General features: G+C 48.1%; 1 protein-coding gene across 2 annotated transcripts in view; it reads left to right on the forward strand.

Moving 5' to 3' along the window:
• The window catches only part of SMAP1 (small ArfGAP 1), a 384,385-nt gene that overhangs the window by 109,389 nt on the left and 251,328 nt on the right, over positions 1-23,668 (forward strand). The window lies entirely within an intron of this gene.

The following is a 23,668-nucleotide window of genomic DNA, read 5'->3' on the forward strand; positions in this document are numbered from 1 at the left end:
GCGTGTACAAGTTTGTATTTTAGTCCTTTACTGCTGGGGAAGTGTAGATTAAGAAATTTTCGGGATGATCTTTTGTCATTTCTGGAAGGCAGGTCCACGAGGTTTAGCATGTAGGTCGAGGCGTCTCCTTGGATGATTTTGTGTACGATCGTGCAGATCTTGAACGTGGTCCGTTCCTTAAGTGGGAGCCAGTGGAGTTTCTCTCTTAAGGGTTTTGCGCTTTCATATTTTGGTTTTCCAAATATGAGTCTGGCGGCAGTGTTTTGGGCTATTTGGAGTTTCTTGATGAGCCATTAACTATCAATTATTGATGTTAATTGGCTCTAATATGGATTTGCACACGGATCTGACTGCTTGGTTCTATAAAGATCTGTGCACAAATCCTCTAATGTGCAGTCTAAAAGGGGGCGTGGTTATGGGAGGGGCAGAGTTGGGTCAGGGGTGTTTCAAAGAATTCTGTGTAGTGTTAATTTAGGGGCTGTGCGTCCAAGTTGCATGCCAGGATTTACAGTTATAAAATTTATAGTCTGCTATTACCGAATGTAGTTCAAAAAGGATAACAATAAGAGAGCTAGACCAGATATCTAGGAGCATACATTAAATTAACAACAAAATTATAACTAATTCACTGTATTTAAAACATATTTCCTAAAAAGATTGGTTCTAAGCATCATCTTAGCAAAACTAGATAAGGCTTTGATCCCATTTGAAAGGTGTAACCAAAAACTGCTGCTTGATTCTTAAAAGTTGTCTGAAATAATTTCCAGTAGCGATCACTTTAGGGCTGGCAAATGTTAAAAAAATTAGAATGTCATATAAGATACATTCTCCCATATACTGGCCTGCATATTAATGTCACCATATAACCTGATATAGCTCCATACGATATTTTAAAAACTAGACTACCTAATTTAAACATAATCTGGCCCTCAAGTGAAAGCTGAGGTTACATAAAATGGAATAATATGTGAAGAAATGTTTAGTGAGATAACCAAGCAAATGGCAGTATTTTGACCAGAGTTGGCTATTCTGTAAAGAGAGCTGAGCCACGAGCACCCTTTACAGAATAGTGCTGAGTTCAAAGTTTTCCTGGTGCTTAACTTTTGGCACTGTTTACTGAATGCAGCCCTAAGTTCCACCATACACTAACCTTGTTGCAGTAGCAGAGAAGAACATACTCTGTGGTAAGTAGTTGTGTTGCTGAGAGAGCCATAAATGTTGTTCTCCGAGGACAAGCAGGCCAAGTATTTTCACAACTGGGTTGTGTCCCCTGACGGAGCCCTGGTGTGGACGCTATCCTGTGTTTCTTTCTCTTTAAGAAGGCTTTGGTAGGCCCACACCACTCGTGGTTATGATCATTCTCGAGTACCTTCCTGAGTCATGTGGGACCTCCAGTTTCACTTTTTTCATGGAGCTGAGAAAGTGCGTCTTCCATCGTGGCAGCGAGTAGAACCTTTTTTCATGCTATTTTTGGCGTTCCTGCTCTTCATTTGCATGAGTAGCATGGGATTTTTTTCTTTTTCATTGTTCCCTTCCTCTTTTTTAGTTTTTGGCCCATTTAATTTTCTTTCATTTTCTAGCAGCTCTTGGCTGTGTTTAGGCCTGGGTTCTGGCTGGGTTTTCCATTGCTTGAGAGAGTTTTTCTCACAAAGGTTTTTATAATTGAGCTGTTTATTTATTTCACTGCAGCTATTTCCACCTTTAAATCCCATAAACTCGCCACCTGATGTATTCCTGTAATGTCTAAGACCTGAGCATAATAAGACTTTTGATTGTTCGCTATATGCTTTTAGACAGAAGAGAACTGAGAAGACTATAGAGGTCATGTGTGAGAGGCCATTCGGCATGCAGAAGTCCGATACATTAATATCGGTATCGAGAGCATATGCCCCATGGCGTCTGGAGCTGTACTTGGACACTAGTGATGCAACGACATTGAGGAGCTCTCATCTTCCACAGCATTGAGTGCTGGTAGCACCCTTCTGGGCCAAGCATTCTTGGACCGGACGCCAAAGATGCGTGCGTGCAGAACACAGCTATTAAACTTATTCATGGGGTCCTGGAAACTCGACCACGTGACACTCCTTATGAATCCCTCACCTTGGTTGCCATTTCCTCAATGTATTATATATAAAATTATACTCTTGGTGTTTAAAATTTGACTCACTTGAGATCCTGCCTTTCTTGCCTGCTTGCTGTTCCCCTACATCCCTAATCGTCCTCACTGTTCATTGACACACCAACGTCTGGTCGTCCTCACATTTAGAGAAGTCGCTCATGTTAAAATAAAGCGTTCCTTGTCATTAGCAGCAGATGAATCCATTAACTGATGGGTTGTATCCATCTTTCTCCGAGGACAAGCAGGCTGCTTGTTCTCACGACTGCGGTTGACGTCCACGGCAGCCCCCACCAACCGGAACAAAACTTCGCGGGCGGTCCAGCACGCAGGGCACGCCCACCGCGCATGCGCGGCCATCTTCCCGCCTGTGCGCGACCGTTCCCGCTCAGTCTTTTCTTTTCCGCGTTGGAGAGAGCCGCGTTCGTCTCTCTCTGTCAGCCCCGGAAACCGGATTGCGCTTTCGCCGCAAGCTTTTTTTTCTCTTCGTGTTCTCCGTTTTTCTCTTTTTCCTTTAAAAAAAAAACAAAAACGCTGAACTTTGTTTTTCCCTCGTCTTTTAGCGGGGGCGTCTCGTTGCGGCCTTGTGGCCGCGCGGTCGATTTATTTTCGAGGTGTGATTTTTACCGCCACCATCGACGACTTTGACTTCGCCGACGCGATTTTTCCGTCGATGTCCTCGAAGGTCCCGAGTGGATTTAAGAAGTGTGGTCGGTGCGGCCGGCATATCTCGCAGACCGACACCCACGCTTGGTGCCTCCAGTGCCTCGGGCCAGAGCACGATACCAAGACATGCACCTTGTGTCTCGGTCTCCGGAAACGGACACAAGTAGCGAGGCAAGTTCTTCGGGACCGGTTTTTTGGAACTTGTGCCGGCCCCTCGACTTCGACGGCATCGGTATCGACGGCCGGATCTTCGGTACCGGTATCGATGTCCACGAAATTGGCACCGACGGCATCGACCCCAGGAGCACAGGTCCCGTCGGTCCACCGGCTCTCCGGAGACGGCAGGGGTGAGAGGCCGCGTGGGCAATCGGCCCCGGTCACTCCCTCTACCCAGGGCCCTCGGGACCGAACCCTGTCAGATCCGATTCCTCGAGGCCGAGGGGGATCCACCTCCTCCTCTTCTGTCCCACCGAGCGCCGATGACGGGCACCGTAAAAAGGCGAAGAAACACCGTCATCGGTCGCCCACGACGCATCCGGCTCCCGGCGCCAGGGATGAGTCGACGCCGAGGAAGCGGCAGCGTCGAGAGGAGAGGTCCCCCTCTGTCGTAGAGGTATCAGCACGTCAGGGTGCCAGCACTTCGGTGCAGTCTCCTGGACCCGAGCAGCTTCCGGCACCGACACCTCTACCGGCCCCTTCGTCTTTCCCGACAGCGGGCCTGGACGAGTGCCTCCGAGCCATCCTTCCGGGGATCCTGGAAGGGCTGATGCGCCAGACTGTGCCGGCGCCGGGGGTGCTTGCGCCCTCGGCGCCGTTGATGAGGCGCCGGCGTGCTCTAGCCCGGTGCCGAGGCCCTCGACACTGACGCCGCTTGCGGCGCCGGTCTCGACTGCCACGCAGGTGGAGTCCCCGTCAACGTCGATGGAGGGAGCTTCATCCCCGCCGGCGCGGGAGACCACCGCTCGACCACGCCACCGAGGTCTCGGTGCCTCGACGTCGAGCCGGGCCCGGTTGAGGACTGAGCTGCAGGAGCTCATGTCCGACACCGAGGAAGAGGCCTCGTGGGGGGGAGGAGGAGGACCCAAGATATTTCTCCTCAGAGGAGTCTGTGGGCCTTCCCTCCGACCCCACTCCTTCACCTGAGAGAAAGCTCTCGCCACCTGAGAGCCTCTCCTTTGCCTCCTTCGTCAGGGATATGTCTATATGCATTCCCTTCCCCGTGGTTTCTGTGGATGAGCCGAGGGCTGAGATGCTCGAGGTCCTCAACTATCCATCACCACCTAGAGAGTCCTCCACGGTGCCGTTACACAATGTCCTCAAGGAGACACTGCTTCGGAACTGGTTGAGACCGCTATCTAACCCCACCATCCCCAAGAAAGCGGAGTCCCAATACAGGATCCACTCGGACCCAGAGTTAATGCGGCCCCAATTGCTTCATGACTCGGCGGTCGTGGACTCTGCTCTCAAGAGGGCACGGAGTTCGAGGGATACCGCCTCGGCGCCCCCGGAGCGGGAGTCTCGCACTCTGGACTCGTTTGGGAGGAAGGCCTACCAATCTTCCATGCTCGTGACCTGCATCCAGTCTTACCAGCTCTACACGAGCATCCACATGTGGAATAATGTGAAGCAACTGGCGGACCTGGTCGACAAGCTCCCTCCGGAGCAGTCCAGGCCTTTTCAGGAGGTGGTCAGGCAGCTGAAGGCTTGCAGAAAGTTCCTGTCCAGGGGTATATATGACACCTGTGACGTGGCATCTCATGCTGCGGCCCAAGGTATAGTGATGCGCAGGCTCTCATGGCTGCGTGCCTCTGACCTGGACAACCGCACCCAGCAGAGACTGGCCGACGTCCCTTGCCGGGGGGATAATATTTTCGGTGAGAAGGTCGAGCAGTTGGTGGACCAACTACATCAGCGGGAAACCGCCCTCGACAAACTCTCCCACCGGGTGCCTTCAGCATCCACCTCAGCAGGTGGACGTTTTTCCCGGGCCAGGCAGGCTGCGCCCTACGCCTACAACAAGCGTAGGTACACCCAGCCGGCCCGAAGGCCTCATCAGGCACAGGGACAGCCCCAGCGCGCTCGTTCCCGTCAACAGCGTGCGCCTAAGCAGCCCCCTGCGCCTCCACAGCAAAAGCCGGGGACGGGCTTTTGACTGGATCCATGGGAACATAGCCGCCATCAAAGTGTCCGTACCAGACGATCTGCCAGTCGGAGGGAGGTTAAAACTTTTTCACCAAAGGTGGACTCTTATAACCTCCGACCAGTGGGTTCTCCAAATAGTGCGGTGCGGATACGCCCTGAATTTGGCCTCCCCTCCACCAAATTGTCCTCCGGGAGCTCAGTCCTTCAGCTCCCAGCACAAGCGAGTACTTGCAGAGGAACTCTCCGCCCTTCTCAGCGCCAATGCGGTCGAGCCCGTGCCACCCGGGCAGGAAGGGCAGGGATTCTATTCCAGGTACTTCCTTGTGGAAAAGAAAACAGGGGGGATGCGCCCCATCCTAGACCTGAGAGGCCTGAACAAATTCCTGGTCAAAGAAAAGTTCAGGATGCTTTCCTTGGGCACCCTTCTGCCAAAGATTCAGAAAAGCGATTGGCTATGTTCCCTGGATTTAAAGGACACATACACTCACATCCCGATACTGCCAGCTCACAGACAGTATCTCAGATTCCGTCTGGGCACACGGCACTTTCAGTATTGTGTGCTGCCCTTTGGGCTCGCCTCTGCCCCACGGGTGTTCACCAAGTGCCTCGTGGTGGTTGCGGCGTATCTACGCAAGCTGGGAGTGCACGTGTTCCCATATCTCGACGATTGGCTGGTCAAGAACACCTCGGAGGCAGGAGCTCTCCGGTCTATGCAGTGCACTATTCACCTCCTGGAGCTGCTGGGGTTTGTGATAAATTACCCAAAGTCCCATCTCCAGCCAGTCCAGTCTCTGGAATTCATAGGAGCTCTGCTGAATACTCAGACGGCTCAGGCCTTCCTTCCCGAAGCGAGGGCCAACAACCTCCTGTCCCTGGCTTCCCAGACCAGAGCGTCTCAGCAGGTCTCAGCTCGGCAGATGTTGAGACTCCTAGGTCATATGGCCTCTACGGTTCATGTGACTCCCATGGCTCGTCTTCACATGAGATCTGCTCAATGGGCCCTAGCTTCCCAGTGGTTTCAAGCCACCGGGAATCTAGAAGATGTCATCCGCCTCTCCACCAGTTGCCGCACTTCACTGCACTGGTGGACCATTCAGACCAATTTGACCCTGGGACGTCCATTCCAAATTCCACAGCCCACGAAAGTGCTAACGACGGATGCATCTCGCCTGGGGTGGGGAGCTCATGTCGATGGGCTTCACACCCAGGGACTGTGGTCCCTCCAGGAAAAGGATCTTCAGATCAACCTCCTGGCGCTCCGAGCGGTCTGGAACGCACTGAAGGCTTTCAGAGATCGGCTGTCCTGTCAAATTATCCAAATTCAGACAGACAATCAGGTTGCAATGTATTACATCAACAAGCAGGGGGGCACCGGATCTCGCCCCCTGTGTCAGGAAGCCGTCGGGATGTGGCGTTGGGCTTGCCAGTTCGGCATGCTCCTCCAAGCCACATACCTGGCAGGCGTAAACAACAGTCTGGCCGACAGACTGAGCAGAGTCATGCAACCGCATGAGTGGTCGCTCCATTCCAGAGTGGTACGCAAGATCTTCCGAGAGTGGGGCACCCCCTCGGTGGACCTTTTCGCCTCTCAGACCAACCACAAGCTGCCTCTGATCTGTTCCAGACTTCAGGCACACGGCAGGCTAGCGTCGGATGCCTTTCTCCTCCATTGGGGGACCGGCCTCCTGTATGCTTATCCTCCCATACCTTTGGTGGGGAAGAACTTACTGAAGCTCAAGCAAGACCACGGCACCATGATTCTGATCGCACCTTTTTGGCCCCGTCAGATCTGGTTCCCTCTACTTCTGGAGTTGTCCTCCGAAGAACCGTGGAGATTGGAGTGTTTTCCGACTCTCATTTCGCAGAACGACGGAGCGTTGCTACACCCCAACCTTCAGTCTCTGGCTCTCACGGCCTGGATGTTGATGGCGTAGACTTCGCTTCGTTGGGTCTGTCTGAGGGTGTCTCCCGTGTCTTGCTTGCCTCTTGGAAGGATTCCACTAAAAAGAGTTACTTTTTCAAGTGGAGGAGGTTTGTCGTTTGGTGTGAGAGCAAGGCCCTAGAACCTCGTTCTTGTCCTGCACAGAACCTGCTTGAATACCTTCTGCACTTATCGGAGTCTGGCCTCAAGACCAACTCAGTAAGGAAACACCTTAGTGCGATTAGTGCTTACCATTATCGTGTGGAGGGTAAAGCCATCTCTGGAGAGCCTTTAGTCGTTCGATTCATGAGAGGCTTGCTTTTGTCAAAGCCCCCTGTCAAGCCTCCTGCAGTGTCATGGGATCTCAACGTCGTCCTCACCCAGCTGATGAAACCTCCTTTTGAGCCACTGAATTCATGCCATCTGAAGTACTTGACCTGGAAGGTCATTTTCTTGGTGGCAGTTACTTCAGCTCGTAGGGTCAGTGAGCTTCAAGCCCTGGTAGCTCATGCTCCGTATACCAAATTTCATCATAACAGAGTAGTACTCCGCATTCACCCTAAGTTCCTGCCAAAGGTGGTGTCGGAGTTCCATCTTAACCAGTCAATTGTCTTGCCAACATTTTTTCCCAGACCGCATACCCGCCCTGCTGAACGTCAGTTGCACACATTGGACTGCAAGCGAGCGTTGGCCTTCTATTTGGAGTGGACGCAGCCCCACAGACAGTCCGCCCAATTGTTTGTTTCTTTCGACCCCAACAGGAAAGGGGTCGCTATCGGGAAACGCACCATCTCCAATTGGCTAGCAGATTGCATTTCCTTCACTTACGCCCAGGCTGGGCTGACTCTTGAGGGTCATGTCACGGCTCATAGTGTCAGAGCCATGGCAGCATCGGTGGCTCACCTGAAGTCAGCCACTATTGAAGAGATTTGCAAGGCTGCGACGTGGTCATCTGTCCACACATTCACATCACATTACTCCCTCCAGCAGGATACCCGACGCGACAGTCGGTTCGGGCAGTCGGTGTTGCAGAATCTGTTTGGGGTTTAAACCAACTCCACCCTCCAGGACCCAAATTTATTCTGGTCAGGCTGCACTCTCAGTTAGTTGTTCTTCGTAGGTCAATTTCTGTTATACCCTCGCCGTTGCGAGGTTCCATTGACCTGGGTTCTTGTTTTGAGTGAGCCTGAGAGCTAGGGATACCCCAGTCGTGAGAACAAGCAGCCTGCTTGTCCTCGGAGAAAGCGAATGATACATACCTGTAGCAGATGTTCTCCGAGGACAGCAGGCTGATTGTTCTCACCTACCCTCCCTCCTCCCCTTTGGAGTTGCGTTTTGATCATTTGCTTGTCATTCAACTGAGCGGGAATGGTCGCGCACGGGCGGGAAGACGGCCGCGCGTGCGCGGTGGGCGTGCCCTGCGTGCGGGACCGCCCGCAAAGTTTTGTTCCGGTTGGTGGGGGCTGCCGTGGACGTCAACCCCAGTCGTGAGAACAATCAGCCTGCTGTCCTCTGAGAACACCTGCTACAGGTATGTATCATCCGCTACCAGCAGGTGGAGATAGAGAACACTGAAAACCATAGTGCCTCTTGGACGGCTAGCCCCAACTGCCTTCAATATTTCTCTATCTCCCAGCAGGTGTGTATGTAGCTTGATCAGCTCCTGGATTTCAGACTGCTTGGGGTGGCTCCTGTGCTTTGCCAGTTGAGCAGGGGTGTTGTGGCTGGTGGTGCCCACTTTAAAGGCATATAGGTTCGCCCTTTCCCTGCCTTACCCATTCCCTCGCCTCCCGGAGTCCCTCTGTTGCTGTCTGCCTCCAACTTTCCTCACAGCGTTAAAAAAAAAAAAAAAGAGCATGCTTTTTACTGCGTGGCTGTTCTGAGGCTTTTTCCAGAGATTCTGTGCAGCTTGATCGGAGCTCGTTGACTCGGTCTTCTGAGGTGAGAGTGGTGCCCAGCTCTTCTGGGGAGGTCCCGCGGATGCCATTCCGAACGGGGTAAGTTTTGGCGCGAAGCTGCCATTTTATTACTATATTTCTGTCCAGTCGGGCGATGGCTGCTGGGGGAGTTAAGTGCTGCTCCCATTGTGGTAAACGCAGATCAGCAGCGGGGCTGTGTAAAACGTGCTCCTTAGATGCTCATGCTAGTATGAGCGTGGCGAGTGATGTTTCATCCCGCTCGATGGAGCTGGCAGCGGGCGCCATTTTGGAAGCGCCGCAGGTCTGAGGAGTCTGAGTGCAGGGGGACACCTCGTTTAGAAGCTGCCAGAGGAGCTCCTACATCCGTTTCTCCTAATTCGGAGGCGGAGGGTCAGGGTGAGATTTTCTCCCCTGAGTTTGTACTTTTAATGCATAAGGTGTTCATGCTGAAAAGAGCTCTGCCGCAGGTGTTTGAGACTGCGTTGCATTGTGGCGAGTAAATTCTCCGTCTGAAAGTGGCGCATATCCTCCCCCCCCCCCCCGTGGTCGGGCTGTGGGGAATCTGGCAGGCCCTCAGGGACGGATGATCCAGAGGAGGGTGTCTGTTCGCCACTGGATTTGGATGATCCCAATGCAGTCTGGATTTTCCACCGCGACCAGCTGCCAGCTCTCGATTGATGATCCTGCTGAAGGTGAGGCCTCCTCTGTTAATCTTAGGATGGCAAGTACTAAGAAGCCTACTCGGGCCTTCCCTGTGCATGACTCTATCCAAGAGCTTATTTCTGCTCAATGGTCTGACCCTGATGAGCTGTTGAAAGTGGCCAGGGCTATGGGTCAGCTTTACCCTCTGCATGAGGGCACTTGGCCCCTTTGGGGATGCCTAAAGTGGATGCATTGGTCACGGCGGTGACAAAAAAGACCACTCTCCCAGTAGAGGGAGGGGTCCCTTTGAAAGACATGCAGGACCGGCGGCTGGAGTCCGCGCTGAAGCGGCCCTTTGAAATTGCGGGCCTTGCCTTGAGGGTGTCTATTTGCAGTTCCTATGCAGCCCGGGCATGTCTTTCCTGGCTGCAGCATAAGTGCATAAGTAATGCCACAATGGGAAAGACCAAGAGTCCATCGAGCACAGCATCCTATCCACGACAGGAGACAACGAAGCACTCTCACCTTCACAACGGTCTTTCTAAAGACCTCCCTTTGTTGAGGATTTGCCTTCATCAAATAGTTCTCAAAAGCATTTGGCATTAAGTCTTTGGAATCCTTGGTCGTCCTCCCACTTTTATTTTATTTCACGACAGCAGCCAATCCAGGCCAAGAGCACCTGTCAAGCTTCTCAAACGTACAAACATTCTATACATGTTTTTCCTGGAATTGTGGATTTTTCCCAAGTCCATTTAGTAGTGGTTTATAGACTTGTCCTTTAGGAAACCGTCTAACCCCTTTTAAAACTCTGCTAAGCTAACCGCCTTCACGTTCTCTGGCAACGAATTCCAGAGTTTAATTATGCATTGGGTGAAGAAATACTTTTTCCGATTTGTTTTAAATTTGCTACATTGTAGTTTCATCGCATGCCCCCTAGTCCTAGTATTTTTGGAAAGCGTGAGCAGACGCTTCACATCCACCTGGAACAGCCTGCCCATGGTGCGGGGCCCCTTTCTGAGGTTGCCCCGCAGATGGAGTCGGCCCTGTCATTTTTGGATGACGCCCTTTATGATCTGGTAAGAGCTTCGGCTAAACAGATGTCTGTGGTGGTTTATGCCCGCCGCCTTCTTTGGCTGCGGCATTGGTCGGCTGGCATGGCTTCTAAGCAAAGGCTGGTGAGGCTACCCTTTCGGGGCTTCCTGTTATTTGGAGAGGAATTGGAGAAGATTGTGAAAGACCTGGGGGACTCTAAACCCCAGTGGTTACCTGAGGATAGGCCGAGGCCTTCTTCCAAAAGTTCTGTGTTTCCCTCCTCTTCCAGACCATGCTTCCTTGAAGCTCGCAGGTATCGCCCGGGGCGCTCTGCTGGGTTTTCTCAATGTACCCATTTTCAGCAGAGGAACTCCTTTCTCTCGGACAAACGTTCCGCAGGGGCCGGGTCATGGCCAGGAGTTCAGGGGCGTCCTCCACAATGATGGGACGCCGGTCCACTCCTCCATGCCTGCAATAGGAGGACGTCTTTCCCTTTTTCTAAGGAGTGGACCAAGATTACCTCGGATCAGTTGGTCCTGGATCTGATCAGAGAAGGTTACCGACTGGAATTCGGTGCCCCGGTGAGAGACGTGTTTGTGGAGTCCAGATGCGGCACTGCCATAAAATGGGCGGCGGTAGAGGAGACCTTACAAGTCTTGCTGCACCTTGGAGTGGTGGTCCCGGTGCCGCTATTCCATTTATTTTGTCGTGCCTCAAAAAGGCGGGTCTTTCAGACTGATCCTCGACTTACGAAGAGTCAACGAGGCCCTCAGAGTACGACATTTTCGCATGGAAACCCTGCACTCCGTCCTTTCGGTGGTTCAGCCAGGAGAGTTTCTCACGTCTCTGGACCTAAAAGAAGCATATTTGCACATTCCTATCTGGCCTCCACACCAGCGGTTCCTCTGCTTTGTGGTGTTGGGAAAACATTTCCAGTTTCGGGCCTTGCCTTTCGGCCTAGCCACAGCTCCCCATACCTTCTCCAAGGTAATGGTGGTCGTAGCTGCCTGCCTCAGGCGAGAGGGTATCAGAGTTCATTCTTATCTCGACGACTAGCTCATCAGAGCGGATTCAGCAACCGAAAATCGTCTTGCCACAGCCAGAGTGGTGGAGGTCCTGCAGGCACTAGGCTGGGTGGTCAATATACCCAAAAGTCACCTGACCCCCTCTGTCTTTCGAGTATTTGGGGGTCCGGTTTGACACGGCATCAGGGTTTGTCTTTCTCCCTGACCAAAGGTGGTGCAAGCTTCAGAATCAGGTCCGTCTGCTCCTTCGGATGCCTCGTCCGTGAGCTTGGGACTTTGTCCAGCTGCTGGGGTCGATGACGGCCACCTTGGAGGTGGTGCCTTGGGCGAGAGCGCATATGAGGCCTCTGCAGATTGCCCTGCTTCAACAATGGTCTCCGATGTCCCAGGAATATCAACACGGACTAATGTTGCTCCCTGCGGCCCGGCTCAGTTTTGAGTGGTGGCTTTCCGACAGGATGCTGCGCCAAGGAATGCCTCTTGCACTTCCTTCTTGGTGCCTGGTGATAACAGATGCCAACGTTCTAGGCTGGGGAGCACATTGCCAGGGAAGCTATGCTCAGGGCCTTTGGACACCCGTGGAAGCGGGGTGGTCCATCAATTGCTTGGAACTGAGAGCGATATTCCAGGCTCTTATGGCCTTTCAAAAGACTCTGAAGGGGCTTGCTGTCCGGGTTCTGTCAGACAACATGACAGCGGTGGCATACATAAATCGTCAGGTAGGCACTCAGTGCAGGGCCCTGGCCGCAGAGGCCGCTCAGATTTGCCACTGGGCCGAGCTACACCTGCAGCTTCTGTCGGCAGCTCACATAGCAGGTCAGAGCAACGTGCAAGCCGATTTTCTCAGCAGGCATCAAATCGACCCAGCGGAATGGGAACTGGCAGAAGTTTTTCTTCAGATTTGTGCCAAATGGGGGACTCCCGGAATGGATCTAATGGCGTCATGTGCAAATGCCTACCTCGCTTTTTGACCTTTGCTTCCCAGTGGTGTCAAGCCGCGAGTAATCTTGTGGATGCCATCTAAGTTACCCTGGAGTTGACCCAGTTGCTCCTCTTGTGGATAACTTGATTCAATTTGACCCTGATAATCCCATTCCAAATTCCTTTGCCCCAGAAAATTCTAACCACAGATGCATCCAGTCTTGGGTGGGGAGCCCATGTAGATGGGCATCACACCTAGGGAATCTGACCTGCAAAGGAGACTGAGCTTCAGATCAACCTCCTAGAGCTCTAGGTAGTCTGGAACTTGCTAAAGTTCTAATCCAGACAATCAGGTTGCATATACAAGCAAGGGATATGGGATCCTGTCCCTTGTGTTAGGAAGTGGATGGAATGTGAAACTGAGCCACCAGCCACAGTAAAGTACTCGGAGCTACATACCTGGCTGGGAAAGAGCTGTCTTGTAGACAGGCTGAGCAGGGTAATGCAACCACAGAAGTGGTCTCTTAACATAGGTGTTGTCTGCAATGTCTTCTGAGAGTGGGGCACCCCCTCAATAGATCTTTTTGCTACTCACCTCAAAAACAAGGTTCCTTGGTACTGCTCCAGACGCGAGTCCCATGACAGGCTAGTATCGGATGCCTTCCTCTTTGATTGGAGGGAGTGCATTTTGTGTGTGTATTCTCCAATACCTCTCATAGGGAAAACTGCTGAAACTCAAAAAGGACTGGAGACCCATGATATTAATTACGCCTTACTGGGTGAGGCACATATGGTTCCCTTTACTTTTGGAGTTGTCTTCAAATGAACCATAGAGATTGGACTGTGTTCTGACCCTCATCACCCAGAATGAGGAACTTCTTCTGCATCCCATCCTCCAGTCCCTGGACTTCACAGCTTGGAAGTTGAGAGCATAAAATTTGCCTCCCTTCAACTGCCTGAGGGTATCTCCAGGATCCTGCTGTCTTCCAGGAAAAATTCTGGTGTGAGGACAAAGCCCTAGATCCTCTCTTGCTGTATACAAACCCTGCTTGAATACTTTCTATGTCTCTCTGATTCTGGTCTCAAAACCAACTCTGTAAGAGTTCACCTTTGTGTGATGTGCTTACTGTTGCCAGGTAGAGCTAAGCGTATATCTCTGTACAACCTTTAGTTGTTCGATTTATGCAACGTTTGTTTCTAACAAAGGCCCCCATCAAACCACCAGTTGTGTCATCATCATCCAGGTGATGAAAGCTCCTTTTGAGCCACTTGACTCCTATTATTTGAAGTATCTGACCTGAAAAGTCTTGTTGTTGATAACAGTCACTTCAGCTTGCACAGTGAGTGAGCTGTGGGCCTTACACAAAGTTTGATCATAACAGAATAGTCTTCCGTACTCATCCTAAGTTCCTTCCTAAAGTTGTGATGGAGTTTTGTGTTAACAGTCAATTATCTTGCTGCTGTTTTTCCTGAAATCTTATGCCCATTGTGGCAAAAACATTTTTTTTGTTACATTTGTACCCCGTGCTTTCCCACTCATGGCAGGCTCAATGCGACTTACATATTGTATACGGGTACTTATTTGTACCTGGGGCAATGGAGGGTTAAGTGACTTGCCCAGAGTCACAAGGAGCTGCCTGTGCCTGAAGTGGGAATCGAACTCAGTTCCTCAGTTCCCCAGGACCAAAGTCCACCACCCTAACCACTAGGCCACTCCTCCACATTGCGCACCTTGGACTGCAACAGAGCCTTAGCCTTTTATCTGGAGCATACTAAAGCCAATAGCACTACTACTTCTGCTATTATTAATTTCTATAGTACTACTAGATGTACCGAGTGCTGTACACATTATATGCAGGTACTTTCTCTGTTCCTAGAGGGCTCACAATCTAAATTTTTGTACCTGGGGCAATGGAGGGTTAAGTGACTTGCCCAAGATCACAAAGAGCTGCGGTGGGAATTGAACCCAGGTCACCAGGATCAAAGCTCGCTGCACTATTAGGCTGCTGCTCCACCCTGCTCTTCCACCCATAGACATTCCACCCAGCTTTTTGTTTCCTTTGACCTAAACAGGATGGGGGCAACCATTGTGCACTTTGTCCAATTGGCTAGCAGACTGCATCTCTTTCGCTTATACCCAGGCTGGACTGACTCTTGAGGGTCATGTCATGACTCACAATTTGAGAGCCATGGCTGCGTCAGTAGCCCACTTGAGTTCAGCCTCAAGTGAGGAGATTTGCAAAGCTGCATCGTGGTCTTCAAGCCACACTTTTACAACTCACTACTGACCTGAGCAGAATACTCAGTGCAAATAGATTTGGAAAGACAGCTTTGCAAAATTTGTTTGGGGTCTAGAATCTTACCCCACCCTCCTAGGCCCATTCTTTTCTGTTTCAGGTTGCACCTTCAGAATAGAACTGTTTTAGTTGTTAGAGTTATTGGTTCTGATTTGTCTTGCTGTTGCAAGTCCCTGTTGAACTTTGTTTATTTTTGGTGAGTCTGATAGCTAGGGGTTTCCAGTTGTGAGAATACTATGGCCTGCTTGTCCTTGGAGAAGGCGAAGTTACTCACTTGTAGGAGGTGTGCTCTGAGAACAGAGGGCCATGTATTCTCGGATACCCTCCCACCTCCCCTAGGTGTTGAATTTTTATGTTTTTGGATCCAACTGCAGGGATCTGCAAAATTTTGAAGAATGGCCAAATGCTTAGCAGTTAAAATTTAATATGAAGAAGTGCAAAGTAATACACTTAGAAGTGTAGAAATCCAGTATGTGCTTGGGGATGAGAGACTGACATGGACCAGGAGAGAGATCTTGGGGTGTTAGTGTCTGAGGATCTTAAGGAAGAGAAACAGTGTGACAGGGTGGTGACTGTTGCCCGAAGAATGCTAGGCTGCATAGAGAGATGCATAACCAGCAGAAGAATGGAGGTGCTGATGCCCCTCTACAAGTCATTGGTGAGGCCCCACTTGGAGTACTGTGTCTAGTTTTGGAGGCCATATCTCTTTAAGGACATAAAAAGACTTGAGATGGTTCAGAGGAAAGTGACAAAAATGGTACAGGGTTTGTGCCATAAGATGTATGAGAAGAAAAATTGTATACTAAGGGTCCAGAGGCCCACATGGAAGAAACTCAAAACTTCCTACAAGAGCTAGAACTGCAAAGTATTACGGCTCAACAAAGGGCAGAGCTGGAAGCTCCGATTAAATTGCAGGAGGTGATGGAGGTCATTAAGGGCTTGAAGGGGGGGAAATCACCTGGATTAGATGAGTACACTGCTAAATATTATAAGGTTTTCCAACAAGAGCTAGGGCCACTGTTGGTAAGGGTAGGGAATGCCTGTTTTGTAGAGAAAGGATTACCATCCAGTATGCAGGAAGCAGGAATATCAGTTTTGTTAAAACCGGGAAGGGATCCCATGGTTTGCGGATCCTATAGACCAATATCTCTGCTGAATATCGATGTTAAGATTCTAGCCAAAGTCATGGCGGAGAGATTGAGTAGGATTCTGCCCTCTCTTATTCATGAGGATCAGTCGGGCTTTATAGCGCATAGACAAGTGGCTGACAATATTAGATGGACCCTAAACATTACTTGGGGGTAGAATGAGAGTACTTGTGGGAAGTTATGTTAGAAATGGGATTGGGTGAAAGGGCTGTACGCAGCTCCAGTGGCTAGGATTAAAGTAAATGGGAGCTGGTCTAGTCAATTTAATATATTGAAAGGGGAATGAGGCAGGGGTGTCCTTTGTCCCCATTATTATTTGCTATATCTATAGAACCACTGGCGCAAAGAATTAGATCAATAAGGGACATTAGAGAGGTCCGGATGGGAGGGAGGGAACACAAAATTGCATTATTCGCTGATGACATTTTATTTTATGTTGGGTCCCCACTCTTGACATTACCCGTAATTATCAGGGAATTAAATTCATTTGGAATACAGTTGGGCTTTAGAGTGAATTTTGATAAATCTGAATTAATGGGGATTACAGTAACGGACCAAGAACTGGAGCAGATGGGAAGGAACTTTACATTTCGGTTGGTAGCCACCAGCTTCCAATATTTGGGAATACGAATTCCGCAAGATCTCAGTAGCTTATATTTACTGAATTATGTGCCATTTATTAAAGTCATAAGAAGAGACTTAAGTAGATGGAAGCTGAGTTGGCTTTCTTGGTGGGGGCGGATAGCAGCTATAAAGATGAACATTATGCCTAGGCTACTGTCCTTGTTTCAGACTTTACCAATCCCTGTCCCTAAGGGGGAGCTACTGAAATTACAAACGGAATTGGGTGGGTTTGTTTGAGGAGAACAACAGGCTACGTTGTCACGGTAGACCTTGTGGAGGGCAGTGGAACAAGGAGGAAGGGGTATGCCAAATGTACTTTGGTACTACTGGGCAGCCCAATTAAAACAGATTGGGGTGTGGAGTAAAGTGGATCTTTCACCTGCAACAAGGTTAGAACAGATATTTGTTCAAGACGGGAGGCTAGATGCCCTTCTGTGGGGATCCACTGCAGAGTTTACTTACAAGAGGATGTCTTTAAATCCATTTGTCTCTCATTTGCTGACGTTGTGGGGTGCACTCAAAAAGAAGTTAAGGGGAACTCAGAATAGATCGACATATGCCTGGATAACTCAAGAACCTGGGTTCCCAGGGGGTGGGGAGAATAGGGTATTTCTCACATGGTTCCAAAAAGGACTGATTTGTTTTAGGGATTTTTTGGATGAAGGATCAATTAGAAGTTTTGAGGTCCTTAGGAAGGATTATGATTTGCTGGAGACAAACATATATGCTTACCTCCAGGTGAAAAATTATATTGTAAAAGAGAAAGGGTTGAAAGATGGCACAACAAAAAGTGAAAAGTTTGAAAATTTGTGGGGGGACATAGATTTGAATGGGAAAGGGATTACTAAGCTTTATGAGCACATTAGAGGAAGGGATTTTGTCAAATTACCTTATATGCTAGCCTGGGAAAGAGATCTCGATAATCAGTTTAGCGAAACTGAATGGAGGAAAGTATGTTTGGAGGTTAAAAAAGCTTCAATATGTGTACTAATAAAGGAGAATGCATATAAGATATTAAATAGATGGTACTTTACGCCAGACAAGATAAAAGCAATGTATCCAAATTCATCAGATAGATGTTGTAGATGTGAGGGGGGAAAGGGAACATACTTTCACATATGGTGGGAATGCCCGGTACTGCAGGTGTTCTGGAAAGAAGTAACAAGCTTATTAACCAAAGTGGTGGGTAGCTTGTTCCCCTGTGATCCCAAATGGTGTTTACTGGGTTGGGGAAACGGGGGGGAGGGGGAGGAAGAAGTGGCAATGTAGAATTAAAAGAATGGGTCTAGCGGTGGCAAAAACGATAATAGCCTTGAAATGGAAACAAACAATGGGTCCAACGGGGAATGATTGGATAGAGAAATGGTGGTGGCAATGGAAAAGATGACAGATAAACGTAGGGGGAAATTTTGCCCTTCTGCAGAAGAATGGCAACACTTGGACAATATTATGGGGGGAGTTCCAGGAAAACGGGCTGAATACGGGGGGGGGGGGGGGGGGGGGGGGAGGGGGGTTAATAGGGGGTAAGGGGAGAAAATGTGGTTGATGGAAAATGTTAGAATATTTGTATATTGGAATGATATTGGAGACTAAGGCTCCAGCATGTTGTAAAATTGGTTGTTCAATAAAAATTTATAAATAAAAAAAAATGTATGAGAAGAGACTGGAGGACATGAACATGTATACACTAGAGAAAAGGAGAGAGAATGGTGAAATGATAGACACTTAAGTTCTTGAAAGGTATTAATATTCAAACAAACCTCTTCCAGATACGTAGGGGCAGTAGAACTAGAGGACATGAATGAAGGTTGCAGGGAGGTAGACTTGGGAGTAACATCAGGAAGTACTTTTTCAGAAAGAGGGCAGTAGATGCAGAGACGTAGTTAGGTGGGGTGCAAGGGGAGCAGCCGCTCCCCCAAACAGGTTTTGAATGAAATGGTGTCTATGCAGATCAGCCCTTCAGCCTTGTATTGGTGCCTGTTTTTACAAAAGGTCTGCTCCCCCTGACATCAAAACCTGGCTACACTTCTGAGTAGATGCCTGGAACACCCTTCCAGGAGAGGTGATAAAGCGAAACATGGTGAGCAAATTCAAGAATCTGTGGGTTAGACACAGGGGATGCCTAAATAGAAAGAGAATGAAAACACAACATTACTGCCGAGGTGCTATCTTGGGCAAGAATAGTGGGAACTGAGGTCAATGCCGGACAGACTTCTATGGTCTGTGGCCAGCAAATGGCAAAAGACAGATGAAGCTTCAGCAGCACCAGTGTTGTAGATCACTAATCACTTTATTATAGCATGTTGTGAGTGAGGCTGCTGTGCAGCTCAGGGCGGAGGGGTTGACATCTTGTTCTGTAAGTTGAATACTATCAGCAATACTTGCAGTCTTGATTATAACTACATATCATCCCTGTCATTCTTGTCTGGTAAGCTGAATACTATCAGCAATATTTGCAGTCTTGGTTATAACCACATATGATCCCTGTCATGCTTGGCTGCCTTTATGGTTGGCTTGGTGGAGTCTTGACAACCAGCATTTATGTATGGGTGACTGGGGCACATACAGAGCGGTGGGCATGGCTCTTGCAATGTTGTTGGGCAGACTAGATGGACCATGGAGGTCTTTATCTGCCATCATTTGCTTGATTACTATCAGGCTTATTTTCGAAAGAGAAGGGCGCCCATCTTTCGACACAAATAGGGAGATGGGCGTCTTTCTCTCAGGGTTGCCCAAGTCAGCGTAATCGAAAGCCGATTTTGGGCGTCCTCAACTGCTTTCCGTCGCGGAGACGACCAAAGTTCACGGGGGCGTGTCAGAAGCATAGCGAAGGCGGGACTGGGGCGTGCTTAACACATTGGCATCCTCGGCTGATAATGGAAAAAAGAAAGGCGTCCCTGATGAACACTTGGCCGACTTGTCTCTCTTTTTCAGGACCAAGCCACAAAAATGTGCCCTAAATGACCAGATGACCACCGGAGGGAATCGGGGATGACCTCCCCGTACTCCCCCAGTGGTCACTAACCCCCTCCCACCTTAAAAAAGTTTTTTAAATATGTGTTCCAGCCTCTATGCCAGCCTCAAATATCATACCCAGCTCCATGACAGCAGTTTGCAGGTCCCTGGAGTAGTTGTAGTGGGTACTGCAGTGCACTTCAGGCAGGCGGACCCAGGCCCATCACCCTCCCCCCTACTTGTTAAACTTGTGGTGGTAAATGTGAGTCCTCCAAAACCCACTGTACCCACATCTAGGTGCCCCCCTTCATCCCTAAGGGCTATGGTAGTGGTGTACAGTTGAGGGGAGTGGGGTTTGGGGGGCTCAGCACACAAGGTAAGGGAGCTATGCACCTGGGAGCTTTTTCTGAATTCCACTGTAGGGCCCCCTAGGGTGCCCTGTTGGTGTCCTGGCATGTCAGGGGGACCAATGCACTACGAATGCTGGCTCCTCCCACGACCAAATGGCTTGGATTTGGTCGTTTCTGAGATGGGCGTTCTCGGTTTCCATTATCGCCGAAAATCGGGGACAACCATCTCTAGGGGCGACCATCTCTAAAGTCCACCTAAATGTTGAGATTTGGGCGTCCCCGACCGTATTATTGAAAGGAAAGATGGCCGCCCATCTATGTTCGATAATGCAGGTTTCCCCACCCCTTCGCAGGGATGTCCTGCGAGGACGCCCTCAGGAAAACTTGGGCGCCCCGTTCTATTATGCCCCTCCACGTGTCACTGTATTACTCTGTAATAAGGCCCATCTTAAAAAATATTCTGCTCTAAATCCTATGATAGTGTCAAACTACAGACATATTTAATTTATGCTTTTTGAGTAAACTTGGAAAAGGTAGTAGATCAATTAACTACATTTATTAAATCGAGCAATATTTTCAGTCCTATATAATCGAGCTTTCAGGCTGGTTATAGCACAGAAACAGTGTTGGTGGCCTTTTTGAATTAAGTTTATTGTATGCTGGAGGCAGGTAAAAATTGGTTTGGCAGTATCATTAGATCTGAATTCTGCTTTTGATTTGATTGATCATTCCTTGCTCCTGGAGAAACTGTGATCAATAGGGCTTGGGGGCACAGCACTGGAGTGGTTTTTTTTTCGTTTTTATCTGAACAGACTTCTGAAGTTATGACAGGCTCAGATAAATCCATATCATTCACACTTAGGGGCCCTGCAAGGATCTGCATTATCACCAATTTTGTTTAATATTTTTCTTTAGTCCCCATCTTAAGTTAATTCAGGATTATGGTACCAGTTTTTATGTATACGCAGATGATATTTTACTATTTAAGGCTTGTGCACCTTGTATAGCTATCACAGTCCTACAAGATTGCCTTTCAGCTGTTAGTAATTGGCTACAGGAACATAAACTTGTTTTGAAGCCCTCAAAGACCATTCCTTGCTGGCTGACTTGCCATTTAGAATGTTCATTTGTAATCCCAATTCTCTTTGGTGCCTTGGTCCAACTGGTGAATATTTTTAAATATCTGAAAGTTATTCTTGATTCTCATTTCACATAAGTCACCAGTGTACTATCTAAAGGGTTTTTATCTCTTCATCATCTTAGGGTGCCTATGCCTTTGTTTAATGAAGCAGCATTACATACTCTGATAAATACTTTTGTAATTTCTAAACTAGACTACAGTAACATAGTATGTGTGGGTGTATTGGTATCCAAACAAATGCTTTCAAACATTACAAAATGCATCTATACATCTGCTTGGTAAGGTGTGAAAGTCTGATCTAGTGACCCCATTATATTTGCACTGTCATTGACTGTTGGTTCTATATAGATCACAATTTAAATTGTTGATTCTTGCTCATAAAGCATTATATACTGAAACCCCATCCTATTCAACATGTATGGTACTGCCCTATGTTCTGGGGGGAGGGGGGATGCAGGGGGCGGGCTTAGATCAATTATGACGCATAGACTGACAGTACCTCCTCTTTCTAAGGCATGATGGGAATGCACTAGAGAGAAGGCATTTTTTTAGTTTGTCCCTTTCTTATGTAATCAGTTAAATGTTGATACAAGGGCATAAAGTTTGCTAAAAAAAAACTTTTGGTAAAAATTATTTTACTCTAGCATTTGGAGTAGAAGGGTAGAGCTATTATTATATTTGTGTCTCTGATGCCTTGATACTGCAGATATGTCTTCTAGGAGGTTTTTGAGAAGATTTATTTATTTATGGCATTTGTATCCCACAATATTCCTGCCCGCAGGCAGGCTCAATGTGGTGTACAATAGTCAATTAAGCAAACAATAGTATAAAATACAATATTCAAAGTCATAAGAGGGAAAGAGAAACAACTGAGGGAGGAAAGGGAGAGAGAAGATGTAATAATTTGTCGCTGAGATAGCCGTAGTTCAGAAGGATGTGGCGCCAGGCGGGCTTTCGGTGTATGCTCTACCAAATAGGAAGGTCTTGAGTCACCTCTTAAAGGTCTGATGATCTGGAGTGAATTTGACCTTTTGAGGCAGCCCGTTCCACAATTGAGTGCTGAGATAGGGGAAAGAGGAAGCATAGACGGTCTTATATTTGAGGCCACTAAAAGCTGGGTAGTGGAGATTGAGGTACGAATGAGCTGACTTGCAGGAGTTCCTGAGTGGCAGGTTAATGAGAGAGTGTCCATATAAGCGGGGGCTTCTCCGTAGATGATTTTGTGCACCAATGCGCAGATCTTGAAAGCAGTGCGGTTCTTCACTTGTGTTATCTGGCCATTTTGTGTGTGTGGTGTTTTTAAAAAAAAACATCTTGCTTCCTGTTTCTGGTGTCTTCTTTTTCTGTTTTAACTCTGCTCCCAGGGTCTCCTTTCTATTTGCAACTTCTTATCTCTCCTCTTGACTTCACTTCTTTTCCTACATCCACCTTTGTCATTGATTTTTGACTTTTATTTTCTTCCATTTATTTTTTTGCTTTTCTAGCCACACAGATTTCATGTCTGCTTCTCACCATTCAGTCTTCAATCATCTTTATTCTCAGAGGAGAAGCAGGGAAAATATTCTCTCCAACTTTGGAAACTCATTTGCCTCAATGCACCTTGACACAGAGCTGATGCTGTAGTTGACACTCTCCTCTACGCACTTCCCATGAGTAGTACTTTGATGAGTCATACTTAGACCTCTCCTTGGAGGTGGATCACGACACAGAGGTCCTCTGAGCTGAGTCCTATGGCATTCCATCTGACCCTTCTCCGCCATTTGACAGACGTAGGTCTTCAGAAAGTATATTTTTCCCTGGCTTTGTCTGTGAAGTGGATCAAGCCATACCTTTCAAATTAGAGACAGAGGAAGAACCTCATTTGAAACTCTTTGAGGTTCTGGATTATGACTCTTGTAGAGAAGGAAGCACTGTTCCACTTCATACAATTATGAAAAATACTAAAAAAAAACTTGGAGACTCCACTGACAGTTCATGTAGCTCCAAAGAAAATTGATATATAGGATACAGAAATCCACTGGGTTTGAGAGAACCCAGTTACCTATCATTCTCTAGTTTTTTTATTTTTATTTTTTTTATTTTTGTTACATTTGTACCCCGCGCTTTCCCACTCATGGCAGGCTCAATGTGGCAGGCAATGGAGGGTTAAGTGACTTGCCCAGAGTCACAATGAGTCACAGTTGTGGAATCTGCTTTAAAAAGCACTTGCAGTGCAAGATCTTATGCATCTTCTCCTCCAGAAAGAGAAGCTAGAACACATTGGACTCTTTTGGCAGAAAAATTTTAAGGCTTCAATGCTAACCGATTTCATATTGGATTATCAACTTTATTCCACAATTTATTTAAAATCTCTAGTACAGAGTACTCTATCTTTTGTAGAATTCCTCCCCTCTCCCCCTTCCCCTGAGAAAGCCAAGAAATGTATTTATTTATTTATTTGTCTATTTATTTATTCTTGTATCCCATGATTATCCAAAAACAGTTTTGGTTCAGTTTTCAATATGACGTCTAAAAAATCTGAAGGTCATTTTTGAAATAGAAAAATGTCTTTTTTTCCCTTCGAAAATGGATGCTCTTTTTTTATTTTCAGGAAAAAAGAAAAACCCCGAATAAGTGCAAAATGTAGAATTTCATGCCATTGGGATGTAGGAGGAGCCAGCTTTATTTATTTATTTATTGGGATTTATTAACTGCCTTTATGAAGAGTTTCACCCAAGGCAGTGTACAGCAGGCACAGTTTAACATAAAACTTAGTTTATTAACAGCGTA

This window comes from Microcaecilia unicolor, chromosome 3, assembly GCF_901765095.1.
Source record: "Microcaecilia unicolor chromosome 3, aMicUni1.1, whole genome shotgun sequence".
Classification (NCBI taxonomy): domain Eukaryota; kingdom Metazoa; phylum Chordata; class Amphibia; order Gymnophiona; family Siphonopidae; genus Microcaecilia; species Microcaecilia unicolor.